At 49.5% G+C, this 20,355-nt stretch overlaps 1 pseudogene across 1 annotated transcript in view; it reads right to left on the reverse strand.

The window, feature by feature from the left end:
- Positions 1-20,355, reverse strand: part of LOC144487371 (deaminated glutathione amidase-like) — a 127,664-nt pseudogene that overhangs the window by 21,127 nt on the left and 86,182 nt on the right. The window contains exon 5 of the transcript XR_013496402.1: positions 8,427-8,552. The product of XR_013496402.1 is annotated as a deaminated glutathione amidase-like (transcript). The remainder of the gene's footprint in view (positions 1-8,426; positions 8,553-20,355) is intronic.

Raw genomic sequence — 20,355 nt, forward strand, 5'->3', positions numbered from 1 at the left:
CCCGAGCTCACACACACTGAAATCACTATTGAAGGAGTGTTCCTTCACACCCGGGCTCACACACACTGAAATCACTATTAAAGGAGTGTTCCTTCACACCCAGGCTCACACACACTGAACTCACTATTAAAGGAATGTTCCATCACACCCGGGCTCACACACACTGAAATCACAATGAAAGGAGTGTTCCTTCACACCCGGGCTCACACACACTGAAATCACTATTAAAGGAGTGATCCTTCACACACAGGCTCACACACACCGAACTCACTATTAAAGGAGTGTTCCTTCACACCCAGGCTCACGCACACTGAACTCACTATTCAAGGAATGTTCCTTCACACCCGGGCTCACGCACACTGAAATCACTATTAAAGGAGTGTTCCTTCACACCCGGGCTCACACACTGAAATCACTATTAAAGGAGTGTTAATTCACACCCAGGCTCACACACACTGAAATCACGATTAAAGGAGTGTTCCTTCACACCCGGGCTCACACACACTGAAATCACTATTAAAGGAGTGTTCCTTCACACCCAGGCTCACACACACTGAAATCACTATTAAAGGGGTGTTCCTTCACACCCGGGCTCACACACACTGAAATCACTATTAAAGGAGTGTTCCTTCACACCCGGGTTCTCACACACTGAAATCACTATTAAAGGAGTGTTCCTTCACACCCAGGCTCACACACACTGAAATCACTATTAAAGGGGTGTTCCTTCACTCCCGGGCTCACACACACTGAACTCACTATTAAAGGAGTGTTCCTTCACACCCGGTCTCACACACACTGAAATCACTATTAAAGGAGTGTTCATTCACACCCAGGCTCACACACACTGAAATCACTATTAAAGGAGTGTCCCTTCACACCCGGGCTCACACACACAATGAAATCACTATTAAAGGAGTGTTCCTTCACACCTGGGCTCACACACACACTGAACTCACTATTAAAGGAGTGTTCCTTCACACCCGGTCTCACACACACTGAAATCACTAGTAAAGGAGTGTTCCTTCACACCCAGGCTCACACACACTGAACTCACTATTCAAGGAATGTTCCTTCACACCCGGGCTCACACACACAATGAAATCACTATTAAAGGAGTGTTCCTTCACACCCGGTCTCACACACACTGAAATCACTATTAAAGGAATGTTCCTTCACACCCAGTCTCACACACTGAAATCACTATTAAAGGAGTGTTCCTCACACCCGGGCTCACACACACTGAAATCACTATTAAAGGAGTGTTTCCTCACACCCGGGCTCACACACACTGAAATCACTATTAAAGGAGTGTTCCTTCACACCCGGGCTCACACATACTGAAATCACTATTAAAGGAGTGTTCCATTCCACCCGGGCTCACGCACACTGAAATCACTATTAAAGGAGTGTTCCTTGACACCCGGGCTCACACACACTGAAATCACTATTAAAGGAGTGTTCCTTCACACCCGGTCTCACACACACTGAAATCACTATTAAAGGAGTGTTCCTTCACACCCGGGCTCACACACACTGAAATCACTATTAAAGGAGTGTTCCTTCACCCCGAGGCTCACACACAGTGAAATCACTATTAATGGAGTGTTCCTTCACACCCGGGCTCACACACACTGAAATCACTATTAAAGGAGTGTTCCTTCACACCCGGGCTCACACACACTGAAATCACTATTAAAGGAGTGTTTCCTCACACCCGGGCTCACACACACTGAAATCACTATTAAAGGAGTGTTCATTCACACCCGGGCTCACACACACTGAAATCACTATTAAAGGAGTGTTCCTTCACACCCGGACTCACACACACTGAAATCACTGTTAAAGGAGAGTTCATTCACACCCAGGCTCACACACACTGAAATCACGATTAAAGGGGTGTTCGTTCACACCCGGACTCACACACACTGAAATCACTGTTAAAGGAGTGTTCCTTCACTCCCGGGCTCACACACGCTGAAATCACTATTAAAGGAGTGTTCCTTCATACCCGGGCTGACACACACTGAAATCACTGTTAAAGGAGTGTTCCTTCACACCTGGGCTCACACACACTGAAATCACTATTAAAGGAGTGTTCCTTCACACCCGGTCTCACACACACTGAAATCACTATTAAAGGAGTGTTCCTTCACACCCAGGCTCACACACACTGAAATCACTATTAAAGGAGTGTTCCTTCTGACCCGAGCTCACACACACTGAAATCACTATTGAAGGAGTGTTCCTTCACACCCGGGCTCACACACACTGAAATCACTATTAAAGGAGTGTTCCTTCACACCCAGGCTCACACACACTGAACTCACTATTAAAGGAATGTTCCATCACACCCGGGCTCACACACACTGAAATCACAATGAAAGGAGTGTTCCTTCACACCCGGGCTCACACACACTGAAATCACTATTAAAGGAGTGATCCTTCACACACAGGCTCACACACACCGAACTCACTATTAAAGGAGTGTTCCTTCACACCCAGGCTCACGCACACTGAACTCACTATTCAAGGAATGTTCCTTCACACCCGGGCTCACGCACACTGAAATCACTATTAAAGGAGTGTTCCTTCACACCCGGGCTCACACACTGAAATCACTATTAAAGGAGTGTTAATTCACACCCAGGCTCACACACACTGAAATCACGATTAAAGGAGTGTTCCTTCACACCCGGGCTCACACACACTGAAATCACTATTAAAGGAGTGTTCCTTCACACCCAGGCTCACACACACTGAAATCACTATTAAAGGGGTGTTCCTTCACACCCGGGCTCACACACACTGAAATCACTATTAAAGGAGTGTTCCTTCACACCCGGGTTCTCACACACTGAAATCACTATTAAAGGAGTGTTCCTTCACACCCAGGCTCACACACACTGAAATCACTATTAAAGGGGTGTTCCTTCACTCCCGGGCTCACACACACTGAAATCACTATTAAAGGAGTGTTCCTTCACACCTGGGCTCACACACACACTGAACTCACTATTAACGGAGTGTTCCTTCACACCCGGTCTCACACACACTGAAATCACTATTAAAGGAGTGTTCCTTCACACCCGGGCTCACACACACTGAAATCACTATTAAAGGAGTGTTCCTTCACACCTGGGCTCACACACACACCGAACTCACTAGTAAAGGAGTGTTCCTTCACACCCGGGCTCACACACACTGGAATCACTGTGAAAGGAGTGTTCCTTCACACCCGGGCGCACACACACTGAAATCACTGTTAAAGGAGTGTTCCTTCACACCCGGGCTCACACACACTGAAATCACTGTTAAACGAGTGTTCCTTCACACCCGGGCTCACACACACTGAAATCACTATTAAAGGAGTGTTCCTTCACACCTGGGCTCACACACACACTGAACTCACTATTAAAGGAGTGTTCCTTCACACCCGGTCTCACACACACTGAAATCACTATTAAAGGAGTGTTCATTCACACCCAGGCTCACACACACTGAAATCACTATTAAAGGAGTGTCCCTTCACACCCGGGCTCACACACACAATGAAATCACTATTAAAGGAGTGTTCCTTCACACCTGGGCTCACACACACACTGAACTCACTATTAAAGGAGTGTTCCTTCACACCCGGTCTCACACACACTGAAATCACTAGTAAAGGAGTGTTCCTTCACACCCAGGCTCACACACACTGAACTCACTATTAAAGGAATGTTCCTTCACACCCGGGCTCACACACACAATGAAATCACTATTAAAGGAGTGTTCCTTCACACCCGGTCTCACACACACTGAAATCACTATTAAAGGAGTGTTCCTTCACACCCAGGCTCACACACACTGAAATCACTATTAAAGGAGTGTTCCTTCTGACCCGAGCTCACACACACTGAAATCACTATTGAAGGAGTGTTCCTTCACACCCGGGCTCACACACACTGAAATCACTATTAAAGGAGTGTTCCTTCACACCCAGGCTCACACACACTGAACTCACTATTAAAGGAATGTTCCATCACACCCGGGCTCACACACACTGAAATCACAATGAAAGGAGTGTTCCTTCACACCCGGGCTCACACACACTGAAATCACTATTAAAGGAGTGATCCTTCACACACAGGCTCACACACACCGAACTCACTATTAAAGGAGTGTTCCTTCACACCCAGGCTCACGCACACTGAACTCACTATTCAAGGAATGTTCCTTCACACCCGGGCTCACGCACACTGAAATCACTATTAAAGGAGTGTTCCTTCACACCCGGGCTCACACACTGAAATCACTATGAAAGGAGTGTTCATTCACACCCAGGCTCACACACACTGAAATCACGATTAAAGGAGTGTTCCTTCACACCCGGGCTCACACACACTGAAATCACTATTAAAGGAGTGTTCCTTCACACCCAGGCTCACACACACTGAAATCACTATTAAAGGGGTGTTCCTTCACACCCGGGCTCACACACACTGAAATCACTATTAAAGGAGTGTTCCTTCACACCCGGGTTCTCACACACTGAAATCACTATTAAAGGAGTGTTCCTTCACACCCAGGCTCACACACACTGAAATCACTATTAAAGGGGTGTTCCTTCACTCCCGGGCTCACACACACTGAAATCACTATTAAAGGAGTGTTCCTTCACACCTGGGCTCACACACACACTGAACTCACTATTAACGGAGTGTTCCTTCACACCCGGTCTCACACACACTGAAATCACTATTAAAGGAGTGTTCCTTCACACCCGGGCTCACACACACTGAAATCACTATTAAAGGAGTGTTCCTTCACACCTGGGCTCACACACACACCGAACTCACTATTAAAGGAGTGTTCCTTCACACCCGGGCTCACACACACTGGAATCACTGTGAAAGGAGTGTTCCTTCACACCCGGGCGCACACACACTGAAATCACTGTTAAAGGAGTGTTCCTTCACACCCGGGCTCACACACACTGAAATCACTGTTAAACGAGTGTTCCTTCACACCCGGGCTCACACACACTGAAATCACTATTAAAGGAGTGTTCCTTCACACCTGGGCTCACACACACACTGAACTCACTATTAAAGGAGTGTTCCTTCACACCCGGTCTCACACACACTGAAATCACTATTAATGGAGTGTTCATTCACACCCAGGCTCACACACACTGAAATCACTATTAAAGGAGTGTCCCTTCACACCCGGGCTCACACACACAATGAAATCACTATTAAAGGAGTGTTCCTTCACACCTGGGCTCACACACACACTGAACTCACTATTAAAGGAGTGTTCCTTCACACCCGGTCTCACACACACTGAAATCACTAGTAAAGGAGTGTTCCGTCACACCCAGGCTCACACACACTGAACTCACTATTAAAGGAATGTTCCTTCACACCCGGGCTCACACACACAATGAAATCACTATTAAAGGAGTGTTCCTTCACACCCAGGCTCACACACACTGAACTCATATTAAAGGAGTGTTCCTTCACACCCGGTCTCACACACACTGAAATCACTATTAAAGGAATGTTCCTTCACACCCAGTCTCACACACTGAAATCACAATTAAAGGAGTGTTCCTCACACCCGGGCTCACACACACTGAAATCACTATTAAAGGAGTGTTTCCTCACACCCGGGCTCACACACACTGAAATCACTATTAAAGGAGTGTTCCTTCACACCTGGGCTCACACATACTGAAATCACTATTAAAGGAGGGTTCCTTCACACCCGGGCTCACACACACTGAAATCACTATTAAAGGAGTGTTCCTTCACACCCGGGCTCACACACACTGAAATCACTATTAAAGGAGTGTTCCTTCACCCCGAGGCTCACACACACTGAAATCACAATTAACGGAGTGTTCCTTCACACCCGGGCTCACACACACTGAAATCACTATTAAAGGAGTGTTCCTTCACACCCGGGCTCACACGCACTGAAATCACTATTAAAGGAGTGTTCCTTCACACCCGGGCTCACACACACTGAAATCACTATTAAAGGAGTGTTCCTTCACACCCGGGCTCACACACACTGAAATCACTATTAAAGGAGTGTTTCCTCACACCCGGGCTCACACACACTGAAATCACTATTAAAGGAGTGTTTCCTCACACCCGGGCTCACACACACTGAAATCACTATTAAAGGAGTGTTCCTTCACACCCGGGCTCACACACACTGAAATCACTATTAAAGGAGTGTTCCTTCACACCCGGGCTCACACACACTGAAATCACTATTAAAGGAGTGTTTCCTCACACCCGGGCTCACACACACTGAAATCACTATTAAAGGAGAGTTCCTTCACACCCGGGCTCACACACACTGAAATCACTATTAAAGGAGTGTTCCTTCACACCCGGGCTCACACACACTGAAATCACTATTAAAGGAGTGTTTCCTCACACCCGGGCTCACACACACAGAAATCACTATTAAAGGAGTGTTCCTTCACACCCGGGCTCACACACACTGAAATCACTATTGAAGGAATGTTCCTTCACACCCGGGCTCACACACACTGAAATCACTATTAAAGGAGTGTTCCTTCACACCCGGGCTCACAGACACTGAAATCACTATTAAAGGAGTGTTCCTTCACACCCGGGCTCACACACACTGAAATCACTATTAAAGGAGTGTTCCTTCACACCCGGGCTCACACACACTGAAATCACTATTAAAGGAGTGTTTCCTCACACCCGGGCTCACACACACTGAAATCACTATTAAAGGAGTGTTCCTTCACACCCGGGCTCACACACACTGAAATCACTATTAAAGGAGTGTTCCTTCACACCCGGGCTCACACACACTGAAATCACTATTAAAGGAGTGTTCCTTCACACCCGGGCTCACACACACTGAAATCACTATTAAAGGAGTGTTTCCTCACACCCGGGCTCACACACACTGAAATCACTATTAAAGGAGTGTTCCTTCACACCCGGGCTCACACACACTGAAATCACTATTAAAGGAGTGTTCCTTCACACCCGGGCTCACACACACTGAAATCACTATTAAAGGAGTGTTTCCTCACACCCGGGCTCACACACACAGAAATCACTATTAAAGGAGTGTTCCTTCACACCCGGGCTCACACACACTGAAATCACTATTGAAGGAATGTTCCTTCACACCCGGGCTCACACACACTGAAATCACTATTAAAGGAGTGTTCCTTCACACCCGGGCTCACAGACACTGAAATCACTATTAAAGGAGTGTTCCTTCACACCCGGGCTCACACACACTGAAATCACTATTAAAGGAGTGTTCCTTCACACCCGGGCTCACACACACTGAAATCACTATTAAAGGAGTGTTTCCTCACACCCGGGCTCACACACACTGAAATCACTATTAAAGGAGTGTTCCTTCACACCCGGGCTCACACACACTGAAATCACTATTAAAGGAGTGTTCCTTCACACCCGGGCTCACACACACTGAAATCACAATTAAAGGAGTGTTCCTTCACACCCGGGCTCACACACACTGAAATCACTATTCAAGGAGTGTTTCCTCACACCCGGGCTCACACACACTGAAATCACTATTAAAGGAGTGTTTCCTCACACCCGGTCTCACACACACAGAAATCACTATTAAAGGAGTGTTCCTTCACACCCGGGCTCACACACACTGAAATCACTATTAAAGGAGTGTTTCCTCACACCCGGGCTCACACACACTGAAATCACTATTAAAGGAGTGTTCCTTCACACCCGGGCTCACACACACTGAAATCACTATTAAAGGAGTGTTCCTTCACACCCGTGCTCACACACACTGAAATCACTATTAAAGGAGTGTTTCCTCACACCCGGGCTCACACACACTGAAATCACTATTAAAGGAGTGTTCCTTCACACCCGGGCTCACACACACTGAAATCACTATTAAAGGAGTGTTCCTTCACACCCGGGCTCACACACACTGAAATCACTATTAAAGGAGTGTTTCCTCACACCCGGTCTCACACACACAGAAATCACTATTAAAGGAGTGTTCCTTCACACCCGGGCTCACACACACAGAAATCACTATTAAAGGAATGTTCCTTCACACCCGGGCTCACACACACTGAAATCACTATTAAAGGAGTGTTCCTTCACACCCAGGCTCACAGACACTGAAATCACTATTAAAGGAGTGTTCCTTCACACCCGGGCTCACACACACTGAAATCACTATTAAAGGAGGGTTCCTTCACACCCGGGCTCACACACACTGAAATCACTATTAAAGGAGTGTTTCCTCACACCCGGGCTCACACACACTGAAATCACTATTAAAGGAGTGTTCCTTCACACCCGGGCTCACACACACTGAAATCACGATTAAAGGAATGTTCCTTCACACCCGGGCTCACACACACTGAACTCACTAACCTCCCAATGAGCTAATCCTGTTGTCACGGTGAAGGCTGATGGGAATGTCAAGATTTCAGCTCCTGCTTCAGTCAGTACAAGTGAAATTTCAGGAAAACGAAGGTCATAACAAATCGCAAGACCAAGCTGAGTGGGCAGAAGATGGACAGGTACAGCACGGGGTTAGATACAGAGTAAACCCCGTCTACACTGTCCCCATCAAACACAACCAGGACAGGTACAGCACGGGGTTAGATACAGAGTAAACCCCGTCTACACTGTCCCCATCAAACACTCCCAGGACAGGTACAGCACGGGGTTAGATACAGAGTAAACCCCGTCAACACTGTCCCCATCAAACACTCCCAGGACAGGTACAGCACGGGGTTAGATACAGAGTAAATCTCCCTCTACACTGTCCCCATCAAACACTCCCAGGACAGGTACAGCACGGGGTTCGATACAGAGTAAACCCCGTCAACACTGTCCCCATCAAACACTCCCAGGACAGGTACAGCACGGGGTTAGATACAGAGTAAATCTCCCTCTACACTGTCCCCACCAAACAATCCCAGGACAGGTACAGCACGGGGTTCGATACAGAGTAAACCCCGTCTACACTGTCCCCATCAAACTCTCCCAGGACAGGTACAGCACGGGGTTAGATACAGAGTAAATCTCCCTTTACACTGTCCCCATCAAACACTCCCAGGACAGGTACAGCACGGGGTTAGATACAGAGTAAAGCTCCCTCTACACTGTCCCCATCAAACACTCCCAGGACAGGTACAGCACAGGGTTAGATACAGAGTAAACCCCCTCTACACTGTCCCCATCAAACACACCCAGGACAGGTACAGCATGGTGTTAGATACAGAGTAAAACTCCCTCTACACTGTCCCCATCAAACACTCCCAGGACAGGTACAGCACGGAGTTAGATACAGAGTAAAGCTCCCTCTACACTGTCCCCATCAAACACTCCCAGGACAGGTACAGCACGGGGTTAGATACAGAGTAAACCTCCCTCTACACTGTCCCCATCAAACACTCCCAGGACAGATACAGACGGGGTTCGATACAGAGAAAAGCTCCCTCTCCACTGTCCCCATCAAACACTCCCAGGACAGGTACAGCACGGGGTTAGATACAGAGTAAAGCTCCCTCTACACTGTCCCCATCAAACACTCCCAGGACAGGTACAGCACGGGGTTAGATACAGAGTAAACCTCCCTCTACACTGTCCCCATCAAACACTCCCAGGACAGGTACAGCACGGGGTTAGATACAGAGTAAAGCTCCCTCTACACTTTCCCATCAAACTCTCCCAGGATAGGTACACACGGGGTTAGATACAGAGTAAATCTCCCTCTACACTGTCCCCATCAAACACTCCCAGGACAGGTACAGCACGGGGTTAGATACAGAGTAAAGCTCCATCTACACTGTCCCCATCAAACACTCCCAGGACAGGTACAGCACAGGGTTAGATACAGAGTAAACCCCCTCTACACTGTCCCCATCAAACACTTCCAGGAAAGGTACAGCACGGGGTTAGATACAGAGTAAAGCTCCCTCTACACTTTCCCATCAAACACTCCCAGGACAGGTACAGCACGGGGTTCGATACAGAGTAAACCTCCCTCTACAGTGTCCCCATCAAACACTCCCAGGACAGGTACAGCACGGGGTTAAATACAGAGTAAACCTCCCTCTACACTGTCCCCATCAAACACACCCAGGACAGGTACAGTATGGGGTTAGATACAGAGTAAACCCCCTCTACACTGTCCCCATCAAACACACCCAGGACAGGTACAGCATGTGGTTAGATACAGAGTAAAACTCCCTCTACACTGTCCCCATCAAACACACCCAGGACAGGTACAGCATGGGGTTAGATACAGAGTAAAACTCCCTCTACACTGTCCCCATCAAACACTCCCAGGACAGGTACAGCACGGGGTTCGATACAGAGTAAAGCTCCCTCTACACTGTCCCCATCAAACACTTCCAGGACAGGTACAGCACGGGGTTAGATACAGAGTAAAGCTCCCTCTACACTTTCCCATCAAACACTCCCAGGACAGGTACAGCACGGGGTTAGATACAGAGTAAACCTCCCTCGACACTGTCCCCATCAAACACTCCCAGGACAGGTACAGTATGGGATAAATACAGAGTAAACCCCCTCTACACTGTCCCCATCAAACACTCCCAGGACAGGTACAGCATGGGGTTAGATACAGAGTAAAACTCCCTCTACACTGTCCCCAACAAACACACCCAGGACAGGTACAGCATGGGGTTAGATACAGAGTAATCTCCCTCTACACTGTCCCCATCAAACACACCCAGGACAGGTACAGCATGGGGTTAGATACAGAGTAAAACTCCCTCTACACTGTCCCCATCAAACACACCCAGGACAGGTACAGCATGGGGTTAGATACAGAGTAAACCCCCTCTGCACTGTCCCCCATCAAACACTCCCAGGACAGGTACAACACGGGGTTAGATACAGAGTAAAGCTCCCTCGACACTGTCCCCATCAAACACTCCCAGGACAGGTACAGCATGGGGTTAGATACAGAGTAAACCCCCTCTACACTGTCCCCCATCAAACACTCCCTGGACAGGTACAGCATGGGGTTAGATACAGAGTAAACCCCCTCTACACTGTCCCCCATCAAACACTCCCAGGACAGGTACAGCATGGGGTTAGATACAGAGTAAACCCCCTCTAAACTGTCCCCCATCAAACACTCCCAGGACAGGTACAGCATGGGGTTAGATACAGAGTGAAGCTCCCTCTACACAGTCCCCATCAAACAATCCCAGGACAGGTACAGCACGGGGTTAGATACAGAGTAAACCCCCTCTACACTGTCCCCATCAAACACTCCCAGGACAGGTACAGTATGGGGTTAGATACAGAGTAAACCCCCTCTACACTGTCCCCATCAAACACTCCCAGGACAGGTACAGTATGGGGTTAGATACAGAGTAAAACTCCCTCTACACTGTCCCCCATCAAACACTCCCAGGACAGGTACAGCACGGGGTTAGATACAGAGTAAAGCTCCCTCTACACTGTCCCCATCAAACACACCCAGGACAGGTACAGCATGGGGTGAGATACAGAGTAAACCCCCTCTACACTGTCCCCCATCAAACACTCCCAGGACAGGTACAACACGGGGTTAGATACAGAGTAAACCCCCTCTACACTGTCCCCCCATCAAACACTCCCAGGACAGGTACAGCATGGGGTTAGATACAGAGTGAAGCTCCCTCTACACTGTCCCCATCAAACACTGCCAGGACAGGTACAGCACCGGGTTAGATACAGAATAAAGCTCCCTCTACACTGTCCCCATCAAACACTCCCAGGACAGGTTCAGCACGGTGTTAGATACAGAGTAAACCCCCTCTACACTGTCCCCATCAAACACTCCCAGGACAGGTCCAGCACGGGGCTAGATACAGAGTAAACCTCCCTCTACACTATCCGCCATCAACCACTCCCAGGACAGGGACAGCACGGGGTTAGATAAAGAGTAAATCTCCCTCAACACTGTCCGCCATCAACCACTCCCAGGACAGGGACAGCACGGGGTTAGATACAGAGTAAAGCTCCCTCTACACTGTCCCCATCAAACACTCCCAGGACAGGTACAGCACGGGGTTAGATACAGAGTAAAGCTCCCTCTACACTGTCCCCATCAAACTCTCCCAGGACAGGTACAGCACGGGGTTAGATACAGAGTAAATCTCCCTTTACACTGTCCCCATCAAACACTCCCAGGACAGGTACAGCACGGGGTTAGATACAGAGTAAAGCTCCCTCTACACTGTCCCCATCAAACACTCCCAGGACAGGTACAGCACAGGGTTAGATACAGAGTACACCCCCCTCTACACTGTCCCCATCAAACACACCCAGGACAGGTACAGCATGGGGTTAGATACAGAGTAAAACTCCCTCTACACTGTCCCCATCAAACACTCCCAGGACAGGTACAGCACGGGGTTAGATACAGAGTAAAGCTCCCTCTACACTGTCCCCATCAAACACTCCCAGGACAGGTACAGCACGGGGTTAGATACAGAGTAAACCTCCCTCTACACTGTCCCCATCAAACACTCCCAGGACAGATACAGACGGGGTTAGATACAAAGTAAAGCTCCCTCTCCACTGTCCCCATCAAACACTCCCAGGACAGGTACAGCACGGGGTTAGATACAGAGTAAAGCTCCCTCTACACTGTCCCCATCAAACACTCCCAGGACAGGTACAGCACGGGGTTAGATACAGAGTAAACCTCCCTCTACACTGTCCCCATCAAACACTCCCAGGACAGGTACAGCACGGGGTTAGATACAGAGTAAATCTCCCTCTACACTGTCCCCATCAAACACTCCCAGGACAGGTACAGCATGGGGTTAGATACAGAGTAAAGCTCCCTCTACACTGTCCCCATCAAACACTCCCAGGACAGGTCCAGCATGGGGTTAGATACAGAGTAAAGCTCCCTCTACACTTTCCCATCAAACTCTCCCAGGATAGGTACACACGGGGTTAGATACAGAGTAAATCTCCCTCTACACTGTCCCCATCAAACACTCCCAGGACAGGTACAGCACGGGGTTAGATACAGAGTAAAGCTCCATCTACACTGTCCCCATCAAACACTCCCAGGACAGGTACAGCACAGGGTTAGATACAGAGTAAACCCCCTCTACACTGTCCCCATCAAACACTTCCAGGAAAGGTACAGCACGGGGTAAGATACAGAGTAAAGCTCCCTCTACACTTTCCCATCAAACACTCCCAGGACAGGTACAGCACGGGGTTCGATACAGAGTAAACCTCCCTCTACACTGTCCCCATCAAACACTCCCAGGACAGGTACAGCACGGGGTTAAATACAGAGTAAACCTCCCTCTACACTGTCCCCATCAAACACACCCAGGACAGGTACAGTATGGGGTTAGATACAGAGTAAACCCCCTCTACACTGTCCCCATCAAACACACCCAGGACAGGTACAGCATGTGGTTAGATACAGAGTAAAACTCCCTCTACACTGTCCCCATCAAACACACCCAGGACAGGTACAGCATGGGGTTAGATACAAAGTAAAACTCCCTCTACACTGTCCCCATCAAACACTCCCAGGACAGGTACAGCACGGGGTTCGATACAGAGTAAAGCTCCCTCTACACTGTCCCCATCAAACACTTCCAGGACAGGTACAGCACGGGGTTAGATACAGAGTAAACCTCCCTCTACACTATCCGCCATCAAACACTCCCAGGACAGGTACAGCACGGGGTTAGATACAGAGTAAACCTCCCTCTACACTGTCCCCATCAAACACTCCCAGGACAGGTACAGCACGGGGTTAGATACAGAGTAAATCTCCCTCTACACTGTCCCCATCAAACACTCCCAGGACAGGTACAGCATGGGGTTAGATACAGAGTAAATCTCCCTCTACACTGTCCCCATCAAACACTCCCAGGACAGGTACAGTATGGGGTTAGATACAGAGTAAACCCCCTCTACACTGTCCCCATCAAACACTCCCAGGACAGGTACAGCATGGGGTTAGATACAGAGTAAAACTCCCTCTACACTGTCCCCAACAAACACACCCAGGACAGGTACAGCATGGGGTTAGATACAGAGTAATCTCCCTCTACACTGTCCCCATCAAACACACCCAGGACAGGTACAGCATGGGGTTAGATACAGAGTAAAACTCCCTCTACACTGTCCCCATCAAACACACCCAGGACAGGTACAGCATGGGGTTAGATACAGAGTAAACCCCCTCTGCACTGTCCCCCATCAAACACTCCCAGGACAGGTACAACACGGGGTTAGATACAGAGTAAAGCTCCCTCGACACTGTCCCCATCAAACACTCCCAGGACAGGTACAGCATGGGGTTAGATACAGAGTAAACCACGTCTACACTGTCCCCCATCAAACACTCCCTGGACAGGTACAGCATGGGGTTAGATACAGAGTAAACCCCCTCTACACTGTCCCCCATCAAACACTCCCAGGACAGGTACAGCATGGGGTTAGATACAGAGTAAACCCCCTCTAAACTGTCCCCCATCAAACACTCCCAGGACAGGTACAGCATGGGGTTAGATACAGAGTGAAGCTCCCTCTACACAGTCCCCATCAAACAATCCCAGGACAGGTACAGCACGGGGTTAGATACAGAGTAAACCCCCTCTACACTGTCCCCATCAAACACTCCCAGGACAGGTACAGCACGGGGTTAGATACAGAGTTAATCTCCCTCTACACTGTCCCCATCAAACACTCCCAGGACAGGTACAGCACGGGGTTAGATACAGAGTAAACTCCCTCTACACTGTCCCCATCAAACACTCCCAGGACAGGTACAGTATGGGGTTAGATACAGAGTAAACCCCCTCTACACTGTCCCCATCAAACACTCCCAGGACAGGTACAGTATGGGGTTAGATACAGAGTAAAACTCCCTCTACACTGTCCCCCGTCAAACACTCCCAGGACAGGTACAGCACGGGGTTAGATACAGAGTAAAGCTCCCTCTACACTGTCCCCATCAAACACACCCAGGACAGGTACAGCATGGGGTGAGATACAGAGTAAACCCCCTCTACACTGTCCCCCATCAAACACTCCCAGGACAGGTACAACACGGGGTTAGATACAGAGTAAACCCCCTCTACACTGTCCCCCCATCAAACACTCCCAGGACAGGTACAGCATGGGGTTAGATACAGAGTGAAGCTCCCTCTACACTGTCCCCATCAAACACTGCCAGGACAGGTACAGCACCGGGTTAGATACAGAATAAAGCTCCCTCTACACTGTCCCCATCAAACACTCCCAGGACAGGTTCAGCACGGTGTTAGATACAGAGTAAACCCCCTCTACACTGTCCCCATCAAACACTCCCAGGACAGGTTCAGCACGGTGTTAGATATAGAGTAAACCCCCTCTACACTGTCCCCATCAAACACTCCCAGGACAGGTACAGCACGGGGTTAGATACAGAGTAAATCTCCCTCTACACTGTCCCCATCAAACACTCCCAGGACAGGTACAGCACGGGGTTAGATACAGAGTAAACCTCCCTCTACACTATCCGCCATCAACCACTCCCAGGACAGGGACAGCACGGGGTTAGATAAAGAGTAAATCTCCCTCAACACTGTCCCCATCAAACACTCCCAGGACAGGTACAGCACGGGGTTAGATACAGAGTAAACCTCCCTCTACACTATCCGCCATCAACCACTCCCAGGACAGGGACAGCACGGGGTTAGATAAAGAGTAAATCTCCCTCAACACTGTCCCCATCAAACACTCCCAGGACAGGTACAGCACGGGGTTAGATACAGAGTAAACCTCCCTCTACACTGTCCCCATCAAACAATCCCAGGACAGGTACAGCACGGGGTTCGATACAGAGTAAACCCCCTCTACACTGTCCCCATCAAACACTCCCAGGACAGGTACAGCACGGGGTTAGATACGGAGTTAATCTCCCTCTACACTGTCCCCATCAAACACTCCCAGGACAGGTACAGCACGGGGTTAGATACAGAGTAAACTCCCTCTACACTGTCCCCATCAAACACTGCCAGGACAGGTACAGTATGGGGTTAGATACAGAGTAAACCCCCTCTACACTGTCCCCATCAAACACTCCCAGGACAGGTACAGTATGGGGTTAGATACAGAGTAAAACTCCCTCTACACTGTCCCCATCAAACACACCCAGGACAGGTACAGCATGGGGTTCGATACAGAGTAAACCCCCTCTTCACTGTCCCCCATCAAACACTCCCAGGACAGGTACAACACGGGGTTAGATACAGAGTAAACCCCCTCTACACTGTCCCCATCAAACACTCCCAGGACAGGTACAGCATGGGGTTAGATATAGAGTAAAGCTCCCTCTACACTGTCCCCATCAAACACTCCCAGGACAGGTACAGCACGGGGCTAGATACAGAGTAAACCCCCTCAACACTGTCCCCCATCAAACACTCCCAGGACAGGTACAGCACGGGGTTAGATACAGAGTAAACCCCCTCTGCACTGTCCCCATCAAACACTCCCAGGACAGGTACAGCACGGGGTTAGATACAGAGTTAATCTCTCTCTACACTGTCCCCATCAAACACTCCCAGGACAGGTACAGCACGGGGTTAGATACAGAGTAAACTCCCTCTACACTGTCCCCATCAAACACTCCCAGGACAGGTACAGCACGGGGTTAGATACAGAGTTAATCTCCCTCTACACTGTCCCCATCAAACACTCCCAGGACAGGTACAGCACGGGGTTAGATACAGAGTAAACTCCCTCTACACTGTCCCCATCAAACACTCCCAGGACAGGTACAGCACGGGGTTAGATACAGAGTAAAGCTCCCTCTACACTGTCCCCATCAAACACTCCCAGGACAGGTACAGCACGGGGTTAGATACAGAGTAAATCTCCCTCTACACTGTCCCCATCAAACACTCCCAGGACAGGTACAGCACGGGGTTCGATACAGAGTAAACCTCCCTCTACACTATCCGCCATCAAACACTCCCAGGACAGATACAGCACGGGGTTAGATACAGAGTAAACTCCCTCTACACTGTCCCCATCAAACACTCCCAGGACAGGTACAGCACGGGGTTAGATACAGAGTAAACTCCCTCTACACTGTCCCCATCAAACACACCCAGGACAGGTACAGCATGGGGTTCGATACAGAGTAAAACTCCCTCTCCACTGTCCCCATCAAACACACCCAGGACAGGTACAGCACGGGGTTAGATACAGAGTAAACCCCCTCTACACTGTCCCCCATCAAACACTCCCAGGACAGGTACAACACGGGGTTAGATACAGAGTAAACCCCCTCTACACTGTCCCCCCATCAAACACTCCCAGGACAGGTACAGCATGGGGTTCGATACAGAGTGAAGCTCCCTCTACACTGTCCCCATCAAACAATCCCAGGACAGGTACAGCACGGGGTTAGATACAGAGTAAACCCCCTCTACACTGTCCCCATCAAACACTCCCAGGACAGGTACAGCACGGTGTTAGATACAGAGTAAACCCCCTCCAAACTGTCCCCATCAAACACTCCCAGGACAGGTACAGCACGGGGTTAGATACAGAGTAAACCCCCTCAACACTGTCCCCATCAAACACTCCCAGGACAGGTACAGCACGGGGTTAGATACAGAGTTCATCTCCCTCTACACTGTCCCCATCAAACACTCCCAGGACAGGTACAGCACGGGGTTAGATACAGAGTAAACTCCCTCTACACTGTCCCCATCAAACACTCCCAGGACAGGCACAGCACGGGGTTAGATACAGAGTAAACCTCCCTCTACACTGTCCCCATCAAACACTCCCAGGACAGATACAGCACGGGGTGAGATACAGAGTAAAGCTCCCTCTACACTGTCCCCATCAAACACTCCCAGGACAGGTACAGCACGGGGTTAGATACAGAGTAAAGCTCCCTCTACACTGTCCCCATCAAACACTCCCAGGACAGGTACAGCACGGGGTTAGATACAGAGTAAACTCCCTCTACACTGTCCCCATCAAACACTCCCAGGACAGGTACAGCACGGGGTTAGATACAGAGTAAAGCTCCCTCTACACTGTCCCCATCAAACACTCCCAGGACAGGTACAGCACGGGGTTAGATACAGAGTAAATCTCCCTCTACACTGTCCCCATCAAACACTCCCAGGACAGGTACAGCACGGGGTTAGATACAGAGTAAAGCTCCCTCTACACTGTCCCCATCAAACACTCCCAGGACAGGTACAGCACGGGGTTAGATACAGAGTAAACCTCCCTCTACACTATCCGCCATCAAACACTCCCAGGACAGGTACAGCACGGAGTTAGATACAGAGTAAAGCTCCCTCTACACTGTCCCCATCAAACACTCCCAGGACAGGTACAGCACGGGGTTAGATACAGAGTAAAGCTCCCTCTACACTGTCCCCATCAAACACTCCCAGGACAGGTACAGCACGGGGTTAGATACAGAGTAAACCCCCTCTACACTGTCCCCATCAAACACTCCCAGGACAGGTACAGCACGGGGTTAGATACAGAGTGAAGCTCCCTCTACACTGTCCCCATCAAACAATCCCAGGACAGGTACAGCACGGGGTTAGATACAGAGTAAACCCCCTCTACACTGTCCCCATCAAACACTCCCAGGACAGGTACAGCACGGGGTTAGATACAGAGTTAATCTCCCTCTACACTGTCCCCATCAAACACTCCCAGGACAGGTACAGCACGGGGTTAGATACAGAGTAAACTCCCTCTACACTGTCCCCATCAAACACTCCCAGGACAGGTACAGTATGGGGCTAGATACAGAGTAAACCCCCTCAACACTGTCCCCCATCAAACACTCCCAGGACAGGTGCAGCACGGGGTTAGATACAGAGTAAACCCCCTCTGCACTGTCCCCATCAAACACTCCCAGGACAGGTACAGCACGGGGTTAGATACAGAGTTAATCTCCCTCTACACTGTCCCCATCAAACACTCCCAGGACAGGTACAGCACGGCGTTAGATACAGAGTAAACTCCCTCTACACTGTCCCCATCAAACACTCCCAGGACAGGTACAGCACGGGGTTAGATACAGAGTTAATCTCCCTCTACACTGTCCCCATCAAACACTCCCAGGACAGGTACAGCACGGGGTTAGATACAGAGTAAACTCCCTCTACACTGTCCCCATCAAACACTCCCAGGACAGGTACAGCACGGGGTTAGATACAGAGTAAAGCTCCCTCTACACTGTCCCCATCAAACACTCCCAGGACAGGTACAGCACGGGGTTAGATACAGAGTAAATCTCCCTCTACACTGTCCCCATCAAACACTCCCAGGACAGGTACAGCACGGGGTTCGATACAGAGTAAACCTCCCTCTACACTATCCGCCATCAAACACTCCCAGGACAGATACAGCACGGGGTTAGATACAGAGTAAACTCCCTCTACACTGTCCCCATCAAACACTCCCAGGACAGGTACAGCACGGGGTTAGATACAGAGTAAACTCCCTCTACACTGTCCCCATCAAACACACCCAGGACAGGTACAGCATGGGGTTAGATACAGAGTAAAACTCCCTCTCCACTGTCCCCATCAAACACACCCAGGACAGGTACAGCACGGGGTTAGATACAGAGTAAACCCCCTCTACACTGTCCCCCATCAAACACTCCCAGGACAGGTACAACACGGGGTTAGATACAGAGTAAACCCCCTCTACACTGTCCCCCCATCAAACACTCCCAGGACAGGTACAGCATGGGGTTCGATACAGAGTGAAGCTCCCTCTACACTGTCCCCATCAAACAATCCCAGGACAGGTACAGCACGGGGTTAGATACAGAGTAAACCCCCTCTACACTGTCCCCATCAAACACTCCCAGGACAGGTACAGCACGGTGTTAGATACAGAGTAAACCCCCTCTACACTGTCCCCATCAAACACTCCCAGGACAGGTACAGCACGGGGTTAGATACAGAGTAAACCCCCTCAACACTGTCCCCATCAAACACTCCCAGGACAGGTACAGCACGGGGTTAGATACAGAGTTCATCTCCCTCTACACTGTCCCCATCAAACACTCCCAGGACAGGTACAGCACGGGGTTAGATACAGAGTAAACTCCCTCTACACTGTCCCCATCAAACACTCCCAGGACAGGCACAGCACGGGGTTAGATACAGAGTAAACCTCCCTCTACACTGTCCCCATCAAACACTCCCAGGACAGATACAGCACGGGGTGAGATACAGAGTAAAGCTCCCTCTACACTGTCCCCATCAAACACTCCCAGGACAGGTACAGCACGGGGTTAGATACAGAG

Source organism: Mustelus asterias, unplaced genomic scaffold (genome assembly GCF_964213995.1).
Source record: "Mustelus asterias unplaced genomic scaffold, sMusAst1.hap1.1 HAP1_SCAFFOLD_757, whole genome shotgun sequence".
NCBI classification, from domain to species: domain Eukaryota; kingdom Metazoa; phylum Chordata; class Chondrichthyes; order Carcharhiniformes; family Triakidae; genus Mustelus; species Mustelus asterias.